The following is a 6000-nucleotide window of genomic DNA, read 5'->3' as shown; positions in this document are numbered from 1 at the left end:
ATAGTCTCCAGCAAGAACTTTCCCTTGTAGTCAGTCTGTTCACACTATTATTTCAGATATTATCATGGAGGTGATAGATAGAAAAGTCAGTATATTCTTTGTAATGTTGTTTTTATTTTCTTCCTTAAATCAAGAACCAGAGGCAAAAACATCTAGACAGATTTCCTAGAGAACTAGGAACTATACCATAAACACTCTTCCCAACTCTCTGTCCTTTCCTTCCACAGTGAAAGAAGTGTAGCTGTGGCCATCACACAGCTTCCAGCTGTGTCATTTTTTGTGTTGGACCCTCAGAATTGCAAATGGGAGGTCATAGATTTCCCTTGCCCCTGAGTTGTTGTATGAGCCCCAGAATGCGTTGGGGCTGGTGGGACTGAACTTAAGGTGACTTAAGATGTCTTAAGGTGACTGGCACCTGATGAGAGAGGAGGCAGACTCAAAAGTGGCACCATCATTGGTCTCATAGGATCACTGAATTCTCTGAATCCGGTACCAAGGAAATGTAGCCTCACTGTTTAAGAGCTGGCAATTCAGCTCATCATATCAAATCAATTGACTCAAATATTTTTAAGAGAGGTGGGATTTTAAGCTGGGCTCCTCCACATCTGAACTACTCTGACAACCAGGCTTTGATAAAAATAATTGTTGGGTATCAACTCCCATGTTTAAAGTATGACCATGCACTTTTGTTCAGAAACGAAAGAGAGAGAAACTGGTCATTCTTCCCTTCAGTAGGAATTTCTAGACCCGAGGATGCTGAGGGGAAAAAGGAATAAGATGTAGAGCCTACTTGTTTTCCATATTTCAGCACTGCCTGCCCAGAGTAATGTTTGGTCCATGTTTTGGACTATGGTGTCAGGAGCTCCATAAGGCTTTGAATAGGAAGAAAATACACTGCTACCTAAAATGGCTACGGGCCTCATTCGGGACAGCCACAACCAATAAAAGAACATGTCAGCTAAGCCTCGTTAGCCTTTGGAACATCTTGTTGAAGGATGTTGTACTTTTCTAAAGCACTTGGTTTTAGAGAAACTGGTGGAAGAGGAACCCTTTGCTGGCTCTTAGAGACATCATAAGTTAGTATCCTGGGAGGTTGCTACAGTATATAGGGAGTGTGAGCTCATGTTTATCTCATTCGGTTTCCTTTTTCCTTAGGACTATAGTCTTCCACTTGTCCTCTCTTAAATTGCTTGATCTTAGCTTTGCCAGTGCTGATTTTCCTGAGCAGCAGTTCAACAGGACACTGGGAGTCAGTTATGGGTTTTCTTAACAGTTTGTTCATCTCCTTCTCATTGCAGATGATGAGATGCTGGTAGAGGAGGAGGACCTTGGGAAATCATTTTCCAAAGCAGCTTGACAATCTTAGCCATCAAGTTGGAGCCTGACGCAGGAAAAGTGAGACTTAGCATTTGCTCCAACTTGGCTTTCCATGACCCAATTGATCTGACTTCTGTCCTCTCTTGCAAGGGACAGAGACTTGGGCAGATGGATTTCTGGTTAACCTGGAATAGATGTTCTTTTGTTTGCTCTGCATCATGAAGCCACTTGAAAATTGGATGGTTATAGTCCTTTTTTGGAGTTCTGCTTTGCCACTGCATGTAACTGAAATGTAAAATTCAGAAGGTCTAAAAACATACTTTCACTCACTAAGCCAACTGGCAAACATCTTTTAGAATATGCTTCCCCAATACTACATATTGTATTTTATGCTAAGGCCCTGTTTAAATCCTAGCCTCACCCTTCAAGCAAAACGTTGCCTCAGTGCTTCCAAACACAGGATAATTTTAGAGGAGCTCCTAATGTTTCTGATAACTCAAAAATGGAAAGTAGAACAGTAAAGTGCAATATAATACTGAAATGCAGAAGAGAGAGTATTATTATACTATCTCGCAGGTTTCAATTCTGCTCAATTTATTCAAGCAAATTTTGGTTTCATTAGAAGTTCACACATGCTTAGGAAAAGGTGAGTTTGGCACCATGTATTCTGAAAAAGAACAGGAATGGATATAGCATTGTCCTTAAACATGGGAAAACTATGTTCTTGATTTTAAGAACATCTGGTTCTTCACATCATTGATTAGGAATCAGAACCTGCTGAGTGACAGCGTGCTGTCCATTCCAAATTTACTAACAACTATGCCATTCCTGCTGGCAGCAGTTGGACTTCTTGGTTAGAAACAAATGTTTTAAGTACAATTCTGAGTCATGAATTATCTTTTCTGAAGATTATTTTGTCATTTATTTAACAGGCATTTTCACAACAGCCTTGATTTAATGTCAAGTACTGGCAGAAAACTTGATACAGGAGAGAACAGGAAAACAAAGCTCTTAAGTGAATCTCTGAAATGTGAGGCCAGTGTAATGCCAGCAGTGCAGTAGCAGAGGTCTTATTTATTATGCTTTGATTTTTCAGAGGTGTGGAGTACCCAGTATCCTTGACTGAGTTCAGCCACCCAGAACTCATAAATCCCAGTTTAAGGAGCACAGTGCAGATCCAAAGAGGAAGCATTTCAGCTCATCGTCTGCTTTAAAAATTCTCTATTGATTGCTTCACCTTGAGACTGCTAAGTAAACAGAATGACCAAGAGGAACACTGTGTTTTCTGTATTAAAGGCTTTGATCACACAAAGGCATTTATTTTTCTTTGTGTGTGTGTGAGCGTGTGTGTGATTTTAAATAGCTTGTGAAAGCGCCAATTGAGAAGTGTGTGGATGAATACAAGTTGATATTGGGATGGGTTACCTCATAACCTATTGCTGAGGGCCAAAAAAGGCTTCTGGGCACCCACTTCAGCCTTCTTGGCAAGTACCAAGCACTAACATCCATATTATTTCCCCATGAATTGGTCTTACCTGATCACTAATCTTGCAGAACGCAACTGGCAAGGGAGAAGGAAAGAATAAGCATGTTATTTTTCCTCTGACACTGTTCACTATCCATCACTATGATCTGAGCACACAGGAGGAAGACTGGATATGAGTGCTAAGAACTGAGTGAAGGGCAAGTCTGTGCCCTTTCAGCAGTTGCTCATACTTAGGCTAGCAATTGTATCTCATGCTCGCTATCCTTTAATCCCACTCCCTGCTGTACATTCACATTCCTTGTTCAGGCAAACACACACAGGGAGCTGGTCCCTCAAAAAACATAAACAAAAACAAAACAAAAAAAACTTTTTTTGGCTTGTTGCCTGCTGGCTCAGCAATCTCAGCTGCATCCCTCCTTGATGACCCACATGTCAGTGCAACTAAAAGGTAAAAGCCAGGACTGCTCAAGCCCTGAATTAGACTGTAGTCCTTAAGAAATCTCCTTAGAAACCAGAAACTGGCTTACAGCTAAACTTAGCTGAATGCTGGCTGCCACTGCCCAAGACAGAGAAACTAGTGATTGCTGCATATTTCCTTCCCCACAGGGTGGTTGGAAATGTGGTGATGTTTTATCCCCATTCTAATCCTCACTCAATCCCTATCCTCCCTGCCCCTTTGCCACCAGTCCCAGTAATGCTGGATGTTACAGTGGGCAGGCAGATGAATGGGACAGTTAGCTGATCCCAAAGAAAAAAATTATTTCCATCCTTAAGCAAAGACTTATTTTGCTGAATCAACCAGCTGAACAAATACACCCCATACCCCTACCATCACCAGATCTCTAGAATGTAAGAGAAAATTGATGGGAAAATTAGGAGCGGAAAATAACCACTTCTTTTTACAATTAGATTAGCCTAGCCTTAAAATGGAAAGGTACAAATTCTGCCTTCTCCTGTAGTTTGTAAAGTGAATAGGAAGTGGGTGAAAAAAATCTGCCATTTTGGTTTCCAGAGATATTGAGGCAGTTACTGCATGGACTGCTAACAGAACTGATCTCTGTAAGGTTGATCCACTCAAACATTTAAAATCTTGTCAGGATTTTTCAATAGCTGGACCAACTAATAAACACAGCTCACTGTGGAACTGTGCCTAATCAGGCACAGTAGTTCTGTGAAATGTGAAACCTGCTCATATCAATTTAAGTTGTGCGACTGTCAAACATGTAGCTGCAGTCTGACTGCTCATCTTCATGCTGGTTTCCTAAATATCTGCAGCAGAATAAGTGTAAGGAGACAGTTTTACATTGCTCTAAGGTTGTTCAGCTTGTTGAATGAATAGTGGTCAAGGAGGCCAATGTGGTGGTCAAAAAGGCCAAAAGCTCCTGGCCTGCAATGGAAGTAGTGTGGCCATCAGGACCCGAGAAGTGATTGTCCCCCTCTGCATGGCGCTGCTGAGACCACATTTCAAGTACTGTGTTCAGTTCTGGGGCCACTCACTACAAGAAGGATACTGAGTTGCTGGAATGCATTCAGAGAAGAGGAATGAAGCTGGTGAATGGGCTAGACAGATGGAGTTATGAAAGGCATCTGAAGGAATTGGGGTTGCTCAGTCTGGAAAAAAAGAGAGACCTCATAAATCTCTACCACTACCTGAAAAGAGATTGCAGTCAGAGGGTGTCTGTGCCTGTTCTCAGGTAACAAGCAATAGAACATAAGGCAATGGCCTCGAGTTACACCACAGGAGGTTTAGATTGGATATTTCTTCAGTGAAGGAGTGGTGAGGCACTGGAACAGATTGACCAGGGAGGTGACAGTGTCACTTTCCTTAGAGATATTCCAGAGACTTGTGGATGCAGCAATTAGGAAAAAGATTTAGTGGTTGTCTTGATGGTGTTAGGTGATGGTTGGACAATCTTAAAGGTCTTTTCCAACCTAAATGATTACATGAAGATAATGGGTGGTGATCTGCTAGAAGGGAGTAAATGAGATGATTCTCACAACTTGCATTCTTGTATTTGTATGGTGCCAATAATAATGCTTACTATAAATGAGAAAAAGCCCAGAAGACAGCAGTAGAAGCAGAAGGATTCCCTTCATACTATGATCTCATGTTAGAGCAGAATGAGTATATTGGTAGCAGAAGGATTTCATTAGATTTTAAAAATACTGTAATGTTTCATGTAAAGTTGCATGAGAGAGGGAAGAGAGACTGTTTCAAGTCAGACTTATATGATACCTTGAATGTGGCACTGATATATAACCTCCACATTTAGTTCAAAGCTTCTACCTTTATCTTTATCATCAATTCTGTGCTAATCAACTTGCTTTTCCATCTTCTGCTCAGCAAAAGCCAACTCAAAGAAACTTTATTTTCTTAAAAGGAGAACCTCAGCAGCAGTAGAGGAGTATGTCAGTACTGGAGTTATTGTGATTACTTCCTGCTGGAAATACCAGATAACCTTTAAACATTGCACTTCAGTTATCAAAATCATCCCAATTAGACAGAACTGCTTAACAATTTGTACAACTCCTGTAAGAACAAGATGTGTGTGTTACAAGTTATAGCAATTTTATTATTACATGCACCAAAGTTTTTTGGTTTTTTTTTACAATTAATAATTGAACAATGACTTACACCTGTGGAGGCTTTTACAAATGCTCCTTAGGCAGAAATAAAATGTTTAAGAACATACACAAACACGGGAATTACCCTTCTGGGTTGGATCAGGGATCCTGACACACAACAGATACTCTGAGTGTATGTCAAATAGCCCAGAATATGGTCTTTCTTCCAGCTTCTCACAAACTTCAGACTGAAGCACCAGATGCACTTTTGCCTCTCACCATGTCCCTTCCAAGTTGAAAGAGCTTTTTGTCAGTCTCTTCTAGGCCCTGCACTGTTGGTTATTCATGTCACCAGAACAAAGAAGCTTGATAGGGGGTGTGGGTCTCTGTGGACTGTGGGACTTGTGTTCATTCCATCATCCACCAACATCATCCGGCAGAGCACCTCTGGGTAGCAACCGCTTGTCTTTTAGTTCTTGAAGGAGTGATGTCAGGGTTTCTGTTCTCTATCCTTAAACATCATTGTAACATCCATAGATTCTTAATTTTTCTCTTAAATTCATCACAGTTTTGTAGATGCTCAAATACCAATAATGAGCACCTAAGATGCTGTTATCATTGAGCTTTGTGAT

The sequence above is a fragment of the Coturnix japonica genome, chromosome 3, assembly GCF_054131305.1.
Source record: "Coturnix japonica strain WE chromosome 3, WE-NBRP24, whole genome shotgun sequence".
In the NCBI taxonomy this organism is placed as follows: domain Eukaryota; kingdom Metazoa; phylum Chordata; class Aves; order Galliformes; family Phasianidae; genus Coturnix; species Coturnix japonica.
Note: the sequence above shows the minus strand (reverse complement) of the source record.